Raw genomic sequence first — 14,989 nt, 5'->3', positions numbered from 1 at the left:
CTGGTGGCATTGTCATGCTGGAGGGTCATTTCAGGATGAGCCTGCAGGAAGGGTACCACATGAGGGAGGAGGATGTCTTCCCTGTAATGCACAGCGTTGAGATTGCCTGCAATGACAACAAGCTCAGTCTGATGATGCTGTGACACACCGCCCCAGACCATGACGGACCCTCCACCTCCAAATCAATCCCGCTCCAGAGTACAGGCCTCGGTGTAACGCTCATTCCTTCGATGATAAACGCAAATCCGACCATCACCCCTGGTGAGACAAAACTGCGACTCGTCAGCAAAGAACACTTTTTGCCAGTCCTGTCTGGTCCAGCGACGGTGGGTTTGTGCCCATAGGCGACGTTGTTGCCGGGTGTGTCTGTTGAGGACCTGCTTACAACAGGCCTACAAGCCCTCAGTCCTCTCTCAGCCTATTGCGGACAGTCTGAGCACTGAAGGAGGGATTGTGTGTTTCTGGTGTAACTCGGGCAGTTGTTGTTGCCATCCTGTACCTGTCCCGCAGGTGTGATGTTCAGATGTACCGATCCTGTGCAGGTGTTGTTACACGTGGTCTGCCACTGCGAGGACCATCAGCTGTCCGTCCTGTCTCCCTGTAGCGCTGTCTTAGGCATCTCACAGTACGGACATTGCAATTTATTGCCCTGGCCACATCTGCAGTCCTCATGCCTCCTTGCAGCATGCCTAAGGCACGTTCACGCAGATGAGCAGGGACCCTGGGCATCTTTCTTTTGGTGTTTTTCAGAGTCAGTAGAAAGGCCTCTTTGGTGTCCTTAGTTTTCATAACTGTGACCTTAATTGCCTACCGTCTGTAAGCTGTTAGTGTCTTAACGACCGTTCCACAGGTACATGTTCATTAATTGTTTATGGTTCATTGAAAAAGCATGGGAAACAGTGTTTAAACCCTTTACAATGAAGATCTGTGAAGTTATTTGGATTTTTACGAATTATCTTTGAAAAAGGGACGTTTCTTTTTTTGAGTTTATTTCCTGCATCATATCCCCCCACAATACCTTCCCCCATTTCTACCCCCCATGGACGTGAAAACCCCCCACAAATGAAATGAACCCCCCCACAAACCCCCCTAAAATGGTTTCTTCCCTGTTTAGCTTTCGCGCTACGGTTAGGCTAGGCAGTAAGCTTTTATTTGGTGTGATGATCTGTGGGGTGAAAACATGTTATTTGCTTTGTGATTTGTCAAAAACTGTAAACGACTTGTCAAGTGATGTGCTCCGGTTCTTGTATATACTGTAACAAGTACATCAATGATTTGTAATATGCTGAAAAGTGGATAAACTAAGTTAATATTTTTCAGGCAAATAGCCTTTGACGTTGTTTATTTGCGTCTTATAGTGAATGGCATTCTGGGATTAGGGAGTTTTCACCAAGCCAAACATATACAAACATGGCTACCATTAGAAAGAATTTAGCTGTTGTTAGCTTAGCTGAAAACATTTATTTTCTAAACAACATTACATTAGTCTCTTGTGCTCACCAGAGATGTGGTGAGCCCTCCTGTACTCCCTGTTCACTCATGACTGCATGGCCAGGCACGACTCCAACACCATCATTAAGTTTGCCTATGACACAACAGTGGTAGGCCTGATCACCGACAACAACGAGACAGCCTATAGGGAGGAGATCAGAGACCTGGCCATGTGGTGCCAGGATAACAACCTCTCCCTCAACGTGATCAAGACAAAGGAGATGATTATGGACTACAGGAAAAACAAGAGGACCGAGCACGCCCCCATTCTCATCGACAGGGCTGTAGTGGAGCAGGTTGAGAGCTTCAAGTTCCTTGGTGTCCACATCACCAACAAACTAACATGGTCCAAGCACACCAAGACAGTCGTGAAGAGGGCACGACAAAACCTATTCCCCCCTAAGGAGACTGAAAAGATTTGGCATGGGTCCTCAGATCCTCAAAAGGTTCTACAGCTGCACCATCGAGAGCATCCTGACTGCTTGCATCACTGCCTGGTATGGCAACTGCTCGGCCTCTGACCGCAAGGCACTACAGAGGGTAGTGCGTACGGCCCATTACATCACTGCGGACAAGCTTCCTGCCATCCAGGACCTCTATACCTGGCGGTGTCAGAGGAAGGCCCTAGAAATTGTCAAAGACTCCAGCCACCCTAGTCATAGACTGTTCTCTCTGCTACCGCACGGCAAGCGGTACCGGAGCGCCAAGTCTAGGTCCAAGAGGCTTATAAACAGCTTCTACCCCCAAGCCATAAGACTCCTGATCTAATCAAATGGCTACCCAGACTATTTGCATTGCCCCTCTTTTACGCTGCTGCTACTCTCTGTTTATTATCTATGCATAGTCACTTGAATAACTCTACCTACATGTACATACTACCCCAATTACCTCGACTAACCTGTGCCCCCGCACATTGACTCGGTACCGGTACCCCCTGTATATAGCCTCGCTATTGGTATTTTTACTGCTGCTCTTTAATTATTTGTTACTTTTATTTCGTATTATTTTATATTGTATTTTTTTGTGATTTTTAATTAGTATTCTTTCTTAAAACTACGTTGTTGGCTCATGTGACAAATACAATTTTATTTTATTTTATTTGGTACATTGTAAACTAGTCCAGCTGTTAGGTCGCTAACTTTTTTTTTTTTTTTTTGTCAGCACAACCTGTTATTTAAACTGATTTATGGAATGAGTTTGGCTGTGGATGTGTTCTGTGTGATGCTTGGATGATGAAGTTTAAGAACTTTATTTTCCATCAGTTCAAAAAAACATTTAGATGCTGTTTAGACAACAATGCTGTTTAGACGTGTTTGTTGCATCATACTTTCTGTTGCTACTGTTCCAACCACATATTTGAGATCGTACGCTGCAGGGACCACTCAACATTGATCATAAATACGTGATCATACGCGTCAAAGGGTTAAAGGTCCAATGCAGCTGTTTTTAAGCCAATATCAAATCATTTCTGGGTAACAATTAAGTACCTTACCGTGATTGTTTAAAAAAAAGAAACAAAAATAGCTTCTTAGCAATTTCTCAAGCAAGAATTTTGCTAGGACTATCTGGGAGTGGTCTGAGTGGGGAGGGGAAAACAGAAAATGTGTGGTTATTGGCAGAGAGACTTGGAACTATTAACTAATTTACCACCTGGTGATGTCACCAGGCAGGCCAAAACTCCCTCCCATCAAAACAGGCTGAAATGTTTCAAACCAAAACAGGCTGAAACTTTTCAAACAGCTCTTACACTAACAGGGCATTATCATAATTTTCACAATTTCACAATATTATTCCAACCTCATAGTTTGGAAATATATATAAAATACAGGAAAATCACGTTTCTGACTGCACTGGGCCTTTAAGTTTGTACACTGCAAATGTCAATGTTCTTTGAATATGTATGCATATTACATATTCTAATATAATAATAACATTGCTGATTACACATAGTAATGAAGTGGTAACTATTCCAACATTAGAATTTGAATAGGCTCTTGAGGAACTCATAGACTTCTGTAAGCCTCATTGAAGCTACAAAACTGTCAGTATTGAACAATAACATGTGAAGACAATACAACAGAACAGATGAAAAGGAATGACATTTACTCTCACGGGTGGCCAAAAAGTACTATCTGTAAGCCATGCCCCTACTAAGCCATGCCTCCAGTCTTCTGATCTGACCCGCTGGGTTATAGCTTAATAACCCAGCATCAATAACCCAACATCAACAACCCAACCTGGCTCTTTATAAAAATTAAAAATAAACCAAGTGACCCATTGCCTGCAACCCAGCTGTTGGGTCACCCAAACAACCCAACATTTTTAAGAGTGTAGGCTAGGTTGAAGATACTGTAGCTAGCGACACGTAATCATCATAAACAAACGTCATTACCAGCACACACAAAAAAATCTGAATTAAAACAGGAGGCTACAGTCATATAATATACTGTAACTGGCTTGACAGCAAATGTTGTATTATTCAACATTACTGTTAAAATAATAGTCATATAGGAATGGGTAATTGTTTACAAGTTGATAACTATCCCATAAAGCATCGCCGAAAACCACAATCTTCTTCAGAGTCTGGCAGTGCAACAAATACAACCGCAAAATAAATTCAGTGGTCCGCATGCGCCAGAAAAAGGTTCCTCCAGGATCCCTTTGCTACATTAAACAGTGAGCATTGACTGCAATGGTTCCTCTCTCAAGTGCTCTGCTCCTTGGTTCAAACCTAAATATTTCCCGTTCTTCTAACCCAAGGGTTTGTGGATAAGTGTTCAAGACTATTGATCACAAGAACTCCTTGCTCTTCAGTTCAGTGCCATAGTTTTGTGTAAGAGAGAATAGTGCATTATCCTTCTATTTTAATGTATATTTGTCCATCATACCCTAGCCCTAGTTATACTGTGTAGGCCTATTTGAGACACAAGGATACCGTGCTGTGTTTAGCTCTGTGATTGCCCCGCAGGCGTATACAGTCGTGCTCATAGCCGTGGGAAGATGTTTGGGGGTGGGGGTGCTGCAAATTAGTAGTAAAGGCCCAGTGCACTACTTTAGTGAAAAAAATTAAATACATTTGGATGAATATATATTTTTTAAAGGGGTGATGCAGCACCCTCAGATCCCCTATTTCCCGCAGCTATGGTTGTGCTGTGTGCCGCCAACAAATGTGTACCCATGTACCATTAGCTTCTCCCTTCCCAGAGGCCCCTGCAGATGTCCTAATGCATAGCAGTTTGTAGAGACTTTCAAATTTCCAGAGCTATTTTCATGCCCCAGACAATTCACGACACAACAATGGTGCAGTAATCTCTGATTAAACATTATAAATGTTTCATAGACTTAGTGAGATTACATTACACATACAGCATTTTTTAGAATATAGTTACTTTGTCATAAATGAAAACGGAGGGATAATGACCTGTCATGTATTCAGTCTCCCCCTTAAACAAAATGCCACCAAACTAAAAGAGCAAGGAGTTCTTGTTATCGTTTGTCTTGGACTCATATCTGGTGACCCAACGCACTTCCGCGTTGTCTCCGCACTGCTGTACTGTTTGTTGCTACTTGGCTACCTGCCGATTTTTTCTCGCTTTTTACTCTTAATAACTATTTAATCAAACTCTGTATTTAACAAGTTTACCAAGGTTTTAGTTTAGTCCTCACACAACGTTTTTAATTAAACTTTTTCACCCCGGACGCTTTATCTGGACATACACTACATGCTAAAAAGTATGTGGACACCTGCTCGTCGAACATCTCATTCCAAAATGGGCATTAATGGGCATTAATATGGAGTTGGTCCCCCCTTTGCTGCTATAACAGCCTCCACTCATCTGTTAAGGCTTTCCACTAGATATTGGAAGATTGCAGTGGGGACTTGCTTCCATTCAGCCAAGAGCATTAGTGAGGTCGGGCACTGATGTTGGGGCGATTAGGCCTGGATCTCAGTCGGCGTTCCAAATCATCCCAAAGGTGTTCGATTGGGTTGAAGTCAGGGCTCTGTGCAAGCCAGTCCCATCCCGGAGGACCTGAGCCCTAGGACCATGCCTCAGGACTACCTGGCCTGATGACTCCTTGCTGTCCCCAGTCCACCTGGTCGTGCTACTGCTCCAGTTTCCACTCTTCTGCCTGCGGCTATGGAACGCTGACCTGTTCACCAGACGTGCTACCTTGTCCCAGACCTGCTGTTTTCAACTCTCTCTCTCTACCGCACCTGCTATTTCAACCTCTAAATGCCTGGCTATGAAAATCCAAGTGACATTTACTCCTGATGTACTGACCTGTTGCAACCTCTACAACCACTGTGATTATTATTTGACCCTGCTGGTCGTCTATGAACGTTTGAACATCTTGGAGAAAAATCTGGCCTTAATGGCCATGTACTGTTATAATCTCCACCCGGCACAGCCAGGCCACCCCTCAGAGCCTGGTTCCTCTCTAGGTTTCTTCCTAGGTTTCTGCCTTTATAGGGAGTTTTTCCTAGCCACCGTGCTTCTACATCTGCATTGCTTGCTGTTTGGGGTTTTAGGCTGGGTTTCTGTATAGCACTTTGTGACATCTGCTGATGAAAAAGGGCTTTATAAATACAATTTGATTGATTGATTGATTGATTGATTCCACACAGATATCGACAAACCATTTCTGTATGGACCTTGCTTTGTGCATGGGGGCATTGTCATGCTGAAACACGAAAGGGCCTTTCCCAAACTGTTACCACAAAGTTGGAACCACAGAATCATCTAGAATGTCATTGTATGCTGTAGAGTTAAGATTTCCCTTCACTGGAACTAAGGGGCCTAGCCCGAACCATGAAAAACAGCCCCAGACCATTATTTATCCTCCGCCAAACTTTACAGGTGGCACTATGCATTGGGGCAGGTAGCGTTCTCCTGGCATCTGCCAAAGGCAGTTTGGAAATCGGTAGTGAGTGTTGCAACCGAGGACAGGCTATTTTTACGGGCTACGTGCTTCAGCACTCGGCGGTCCCGTTCTGTGAGCTTGTGTGACCTACCACTCGCGGCTGAGCCGTTGTTGCTCCTAGACGTTTCCACGTCACAATAACAGCACTTACAGTTGACCGGGGCAGCTCTAACAGGGCAGACATTTGACGAACTGACTTGTTGGAAAGGTGGCATCCTATGACGGTGCCACCTTGAAAGTCACTGAGCTCTTCAGTAAGGGCCATTCTACTGCCAATGTTTGTCTATGGAGTTTGCATGGCTGTGTGCTCGATTTTATACACCTGTCAGCAACTGGTGTAGCTGAAACAGCAAGAGCTCCTCCGGCCGAAAAAATAAGTTAAATAACATTATGCTTCTCATTGCAGTCGCTGTACTCTTAATATACAGTATAGGAGAACTATCACATTATGGTGAGGATATACAAGTTGCAAGCTTGGCTTCAGACGCAATCGTTAGGCAAGGGCAATTTAAGTGTAGGAAAGGATGATACAGCGTCTGTGCCACCAGTAAATACAGATAGTAGTGTTAATCCCCCTGCATAGTCCCCGCAGCCGGACAATTTTCTCATAGCTTCTGGAAATAAATACTTTCGGCATGCTCAACCGGTGTCACTCATTCAGCCGATAGAAACTTTCAAACGGTTTTTCCCGCTAAGCAACGAGTCGGAGTCAGAGCTTGAGCCTTCTCAGGTCTTCCTTCTCCCGTTATGGGGTCTGAGCCGCTGAAGCCACCCACCATTAGCTCTGAGAAATTGAAAACACTAGTCATTGGTGACTCCATTACCCGCAATATTAGACTTAAAAAGAATCATCCAGCGATCATACATTGTTTACCGACGTAAAGGCTAATCTGAAGATGGTGCTGGCTGAGGCTAAAACAGTCAGAGGTCACCAAGCGCAACATAACTTCATTGTGTAACTTAGCTAGAAAGATGTGTTGGCATCGAGTAATTGTCTCTGCCTCCCTCACAGTTAGGGGGAGTGATGAGCTCTACAGCAGACTCGCACAACTCAATCGCTGGTTGAAAACTGTTCTCTGCCCCTCCCAAAAGATAGCATTTGTAGATAACTGGACCTCTTTCTGGGACTCCCCCACAAACAGGACCAAGCCTGGCCTGCTGAGGAGTGACGGACTCTATCCTAAATGGAGGGGTGCTCTCATCTTATCTATAAATATAGACAGGGCTCTATTTCCTCTAGCACCGCAATGAGATAGGGTGGAGGCCAGGCAGCAGGCTGTTAGCCAGCCTGCCAGCTTAGTGGTCTGCCACTAGCACAGTCAGTGTAGTCAGCTCAAATCAAATCAAATCAAATTGTATTTGTCACATGCGCTGAATACAACAGGTGTAGACCTTACAGTGAAATGCTAACTCACAAGCCCTTAACCAACAATACAGTTTTAAGAAAAATAAGTGTTAAGAAAGTATTTTACTAAAATAAACTGAAGTAAAAAATAGATAAGTAAAAAATTAAAGAGCAGCAGTAAAATAACAGTAGCGAGGCTATATACAGGGGCTACCGATACAAAGTCAATGTGTGGGGGCACAGGTTAGTTAGTTAATTAGTTAATTGAGGTAATATGTACGTGTAGGTAGAGGTAAAGTGACTATGCACAGATAATAAACAGAGAGTAGCAGCAGCGTAAAAGAGACAACGACGACAACAATGCAAATAGTCAGTGTAGCCATTTGATTAGCTGTTTAGGAGTCTTATGGCTTGGGGGTAGAAGCCTTTTGGACCTAGACTTGGCGCTCCGGTACCTCTTGCCATAAGGTAGCAGAGAGAACAGTCTATGACTAGGGTGGCTGGAGTCTTTGGCAATTTTTAGGGCCTTCCTCTGACACCGCCTGGTATAGAGGTCCTGGATGGCAGGAAGCTTGGCCCCAGTGATGTACTGGGCCGTACGCACTACCCTCTGTAGTGCCTTGCGGTCAGAGGCCGAGCAGTTGCCATACCAGGAGGTGATGCAACAAGTCAGGATGCTCTCGATGGTGCAGCTGTAGAACCTTTTGAGGATCTGAGGACCCATGCCAAATGTTTTCAGTCTCCTGAGGGGGAATAGGCTTTGTCGTGCCCTCTTCACGACTGTCTTGGTGTGTTTGGACCATGATAGTTTGTTGGTGATATGGACACCAGGGAACTTGAAGCTCTCAACCTGCTCCACTACAACCCTGTCGATAAGAATGGGGGCGTGCACGGTCCTCCTTTTCCTGTAGTCCACAATCATCTCCTTTGTCTTGATCACGTTGAGGGAGAGGTTGTGATCCTGGCACCACATGGCAAGGTCTCTGACCTCCTCCCTATAGGCTGTCTCATCGTTGTCAGTGATCAGGCCTACCACTGTTGTGTCGTCGGCAAACTTAATGATGGTGTTGGAGTCGTGCTTGGCCATGCAGTCATTGATAAACAGGGAGTACAGGAGGGGACTGAGCACACACCCCTGAGGGCCCCCCGTGTTGAGGATCACCGTGGCAGATGTGTTGTTACCTACCCTTACCACCTCGGGGCGGCCCGTCAGGAAGTCCAGGATCCAGTTGCAGAGGGAGGTGTTTGGTCCTTAGCTTAGTGATGAGCTTTGAGGGCACTATGGTGTTGAACGCTGAGCTGAAGTCAATGAATAGCATTCTCACATAGGTGTTCCTTTTGTCCAGGTGGGAAAGGGCAGTGTGGAGTGCAATAGAGATTGCATAATCTGTGGATCTGTTGGGGCGGTATGCAAATTGGAGTTGGTCTAGGGTTTCTGGGATAATGGTGTTGATGTGAGCCATGACCAGCCTTTCAAAGCACTTCATGGCTACAGACGTGAGAGCTATGGGTCGGTAGTCATTTAGGCAGGTTACCTTAGTGTTCTTGGGCACAGGGACTATGCTGGTCTGCTTGAAATATGTTGGTATTACAGACTCAGTCAGGGACAGGTTGAAAATGTCAGTGAAGATACTTGCCAATTGGTCAGGGCATGCTTGGAGTACACGTCCTGGTAATCCGTCTGGCCCTGCGGCCTTGTGAATGTTGACCTGTTTAATGGTCTTACTCATATCGGCTATGGAGAGTGTGATCCTACAGTCGTCCGGAACAGCTGATGCTCTCATGCATGCTTCAGTGTTGCTTGCTTCAAAGCGAATATATAAGTAATTTAGCTCATCTGGTAGGCTTGTGTCACTGGGCAGCTCGCGGCTGTGCTTCCCTTTGTAGTCCGTAATAGTTTGCAAGCCCTGCCACATCCGTTCTTTGGAGGGCATAGCGGGATTTCTTATAAGCGTCCGGGTTGGGATTTCTTATAAGCGTCCGGGTTAGAGTCCCGCTCCTTGAAAGCGGCAACTCTACCCTTTAGCTCAGTGCGGATGTTGCCTGTAATCCATGGTTTTCGATGCACTTATTGATGAAGCCAGTGACTGATGTGGTGTATTCCGCAATGCCATCGGAAGAATCCCGGAACATATTCCTGTCTGTGCTAGCAAAACAGTCCTTTAGCTTAGCATCTGCGTCATCTGACCACTTCTGTATTGAGCGAGTCACTGGTACTTCCTGTTTTAGTTTTTGCTTGTAAGCAGGAATCAGGAGGATATAATTATGGTCAGATTTGCCAAATGGAGGGCGAGGGAGAGTTTTGTACGCGTCTCTGTGTGTAGTGTAAAGGTGGTTCTAGAGTTGTTTTTCCCTCTGGTTGCACATTTAACATGCTGGTGGAAATTAGGTAAAACAGATTTAAGTTTCCCTGCCTTAAAGTCCCCGGCCACTAGGAGTGCCGCCTCTGGATGAGCATTTTCTTGTTTGCTTATGGCCTTATACAGCTCGTTGAGTGCAGTCTTAGTGCCAGCATCGGTTTGTGGTGGTAAATAGACAGCTACGAAAAATATAGATGAAAACTTGGTAAATAGGGTGGTCTACAGCTTATCATGAGATCCTCTACCTCAGGCGAGCAAAACCTTGAGACTTCCTTAATATTAGATTTCGTGCACCATTGAGACCGTGTCTGTGCCTCAATCTAGGTCGGGTAAAACTAAACATGGCGGTGTTCGCTTTAGCAATCTTACTGGATTAAAGACCTCCGTATTTTTCTGTCATTATTGCAAGAGATTGTGATAATATCTCACATCTCAAAATAGGACTACTTAATGTTAGATCCCTCACTTCCAAGGCAGTCATAGTCAATTAACTAATCACTGATCATAACCTTGATGTGATTGGCCTGACTGAAACATGGCTCAAGCCTGATGAATTTACTGTGTTAAATGAGGCCACTCCTCCTGGTTACACTTGTGACCATATCCCCCGCACATCCCGCAAAGGCGGAGGTGTTGCTAACATTTACGACAGCAAACTTCAATTTACCTACAAAAAAAAGACTGCGTTTTTGTCTTTTGAGCTTTTAGTCATAAAATCTATGCAGCCTACTCAAACTCTTTTTATAGCTACTGTTTACAGGCCTCCTGGTCCGTATATAGCGTTCCTTACTGAGTTCCCTGAATTCCCATTGGACCTTGTAGTCATGGCAGATAATATTCACATGGAAAAGTCCACAGACCCATTCCAAAATGCTTTCGGAGCCATAATCGACTCAGTGGGTTTTGTCCAACATGTCTCTTGTCCTACGCATTGCCACAGTCATACCCTGGATCTAGTTTCATCCTGTGGAATAAATATTGTGGATCTAAATATTGTGGATCTAAATGTTTCCTAATAATCCTGGACTATCGGACCACCATTTTATTATGTTTGCAATCACAACAAATAATCTGCTCAGACCCCAACGAAGGATTATCAAAAGCTGAGCTATAAATTCTCGGACAACCCAAAGATTCCTAGATGCCCTTCCAGACTCCCTCCACCTACCCAATGACGTCGGAGTACAAAAATCTGTTAACCACCTAACCGAGGATCTAAATTTAACCTTGCGTAATACTCTAGATGCAGTCGCACCTCTAAAAACAAAAAACATTTGTCACAAGAAATTAGCTCCCTGGTATACAGAAAATACCAGTGCCCTGAAGCAAGCTTCCAGAAAATTGGAACAGAATTGGTGCTCCACCAAACTGGAAGTTTTCCGACTGGCTTAGAAAGACATTACCGTGCAAAATTGAAGAGCCCCCACTGCTGCTCGATCAGTATACTTTTCCAACCTAATTGAGGAGAATAAAAACGATCCCAAATTTATTTTCTATACATGTCGCAAAGCTAACTAAAAAGCAACATTCCCCAAGAGAGGGTGGCCTTCACTTAAGTAGTGATGAATTCATGAACTTCTTCTACGAAAAGATCATAATCATTAGAAAGCAAATTACAGACTCCTCTTTGAATCTGCATATTTCTCCAAAACTCAGTTGTCCTGAGTCTGCATAGAACTGCCAGGACCTAAGATCAACGGAGACACACATTCACGAAAATAGCTAAACTAAAGCTTCCAGCTGCCTACTGGACCCTATTCCAACTAAACTACTGAAAGAGCTACTTCCTGTGCTAGGCCCTCCTATGTTGAACATAATAAATGTCTCCCTATCCTCCGGATCTGTACCAAGCTCACTAAAAGTGGCAGTAATAAAGCCACTCCTGAAAAAGCCAAACCTTGACCCTGCAAAATACAAATAAATATTGGCCTCTATCGAATCTCCCATTCATCTAAATTTTTTTTGAAAAGGTTGTTGTGAAGCAACTCACTGCCTTCCTGAAGAAAGATTATGTATACGAAACTCTCCAGTCTGGTTTTAGACCCCATCATAGTACTGAGACTGCACTCGTGAAGGTGGTAAATGACCTTTTAATGGCGTCAGACCAAGGCGCTGCATCGGTCCTCGTGCTCCTAGACCTTAGTGCTGCCTTTGACACCATCGATCACCACATTCTTTTAGAGAGATTGGAAACCCACATTTGTCTTGCCTGATTTAGATCTTATCTGTCGGAAAGATATCAGTTCGTCTCTGTGGATGGTTTGTCCTCTGACAAATCAATTGTACGTTTCGGTGTTCCTCAAGGTTCCGTTTTAGGACCGCTATTGTTTTCATTATGTATTCTATCTCTTGGTGAGGTCATTCGGAAACACAATGTCAACTTACACTGCTATGCGGACGACACACAGCTGTACATTTCGATAAAACATGGTGAAGCCCCAAAATTGCCTTCCCTGGAAGCTTGTGTTTCAGACATAAGGAAGTGGAAGGCGGCAAATGTTTTACTTTTAAAATCGGACAAAACAGAGATGCTAGTTCTAGGTCCCAAGAACCAAGAGATCTGCTGTTTGATCTGACAATTAATCTTGATGGTTGTACAGTCGTCTCAAATAAAACTGTGAAGAACCTTGGTGTTACTCTGGACCCTGATCTTTCTTTTGAAAAACATATCAAGAATATGTAAAGGGCAGGTTTTTCCCATCTTCGTAACATTGCAAAAATCTGAAACATGATAAACTTCAGTTAGTGCTAAATACGGCTGCTAGAATCTTGACTAGAACCAAACAATTACATCATATTACTCCAGTGCTAGCCCCTCTACATTGGCTTCCTGTTAAGGAATAATTCAAGGTTTTACTGCTAACCTACAAAGCATTACATGGATTTGCTCCTACCTATCTCTCCAATTTGGTCCTGCCATACATACCTACACGTACGCTACGGTCACAAGACGCAGGCCTCCTTATTGTCCAGCTGGAGGCAGGACTTTGTCCTATAGAGCTCAATTTTTATGGGATGGTCTGCCTATCCATGTGAGGGACGCAGACTTGGTCTCGACCTTTAAGTCTTTACTGAAGACTCATCTCTTCAGTAGGTCCTATGACTGAATGTAGTCTCGCCCAGGGGTGCGAAGGTGAATGGCAAGGCACTGGAATGACGAACCGCCCTTGCTGTCTCTGCCTGGCCGGCTCCCCTTTCTCCACTACGATTCTCTGCCTCTGACCCTATTACGGGGGTTGAGTCACTGGTTTACTAGTGTTCTTCAATGCCGTCCCTAGGAGGGGTGCGTCACGTCGTGCCAGGCTTTTTTCGCTATACTCAACTTGAGTGGGTTGAGTCACTGACGTGATCTTCCTATCCGGTTTTGTGCCCTTTCAGGCTTGTGTGGTGGAGGAGATCTTTGTGGGCTATACTCAGCCTTGTCTCAGGGTAGTAAGTTGGTGGTCTGTTGATATCCCTCTAGTGGTGTGGGGGCTGTGCTTTGGCAAATGGGTGGGGTTATATCCTGCCTGGTTGGCCCAGGGGTTATATCCTGCCTGGTTGCAGCAGTATCTATGCTGCAATAGTCTGTGTGCCGGGGGGCTAGGGTCAGTCTGTCCTATTTGGTTAAATTCTCCTTATCTGGTGTCCTATGTGAACTTAAGTATGCTCCCTCTAATTATCCCATCTCTCTCTCTCTCTCTCTCTCTCTCTCTCTCTCTCTCTCTCTCTCTCTCTCTCGCTCTCTCTCTCTCTCTATCTCGGGGGCCCTGAGCCTTAGGACCATGCCTCAGGACTACCTGGCCTGATGACTCCTGGCTGTCCCAAGTCCACCTGATCGTGCTGCTGATCGAGTTTCTGCTGTTTTGCCTGTGGCTATGGAACCCTGACCTGTTCACCAGACGTGCTACCTTGTCGTGCTGCTGCTCCAGTTTCAACTGTTCTGCCTGCTGCTATGTAACCCTGACCTGTTCTCCGGACGTGCTACCTGCTGTTTTCGACCCTCTCTCTCTCCCTCCCTCTCCCTCTCTCTCTCTCTCTCTCTCTCTCTCTCTCTCTCTCTCTACCGCACCTGCTCTCTTGACCTCTGAATGCACAGCTATGAAAAGCCAACTGACATTTACTCCTGAGGTGGTGACTTATTGCACCCTCTACAACCACTGTGATTATTATTTGACCCTGCTGCTCATCTATAAATGTTTGTACATCTTGAAGAACGATCTGGCCTTAATGGCCATGTACACCCCTCAGAGCCTGGTTCCTCTCTAGGTTTCTTCCTAGGTTCCTGCCTTTCTATGAAGTCTTTCCTAGCCTCTGTGCTTCTACACTGTGCTTCTACATCTGCATCGCTTGCTGTTTGAGGTTTTAGGCTGTGTTTCTGTATAAGCACTTTGCGACATCTGCTGATGTAAAAAGGGCTTTATAAATACATTTTATTTTATTTTGATTTATCCACAAACTCTTAGGTAACAGAAATTGGAACCATCATTTTAGGTTTGAACAAAAGAGCACTCTGGGGATTTGATTGAAGAGTCGTCTACGACCCAGAAAACTTCATCCAATGGGCCCTGGAGGCAAGGGATGGGTGCTGAGCAGAGAGGCAGAGAGAGGAACCCTTTAAGTACTTTTTTAGTCTTTAGACGATGATAAGACTGGGATTCTGATTCAGGCATTTAAGATTACTAAAAGGCAGGGTCACTCTCTGACAAGCTATTATCTACTGCAGAGAGAGAGAGAGAGCGCGAGAGAGAATGAGAGAGACAGAGTGGCAGACTTATAAAAGAAAGAGAAAAGTAAACGCTTGTCATTGTCTCAAGGGTTTTCATTTTCAAGGACTTATGATATTTAAGAAACTTCCCATTGCCAACTAAACAAAGTGCTTTCTCAAATT

Source organism: Coregonus lavaretus (assembly GCF_964263955.1).
Source record: "Coregonus lavaretus genome assembly, chromosome: 39".
In the NCBI taxonomy this organism is placed as follows: domain Eukaryota; kingdom Metazoa; phylum Chordata; class Actinopteri; order Salmoniformes; family Salmonidae; genus Coregonus; species Coregonus lavaretus.
This window is presented reverse-complemented; position numbering follows the sequence as displayed.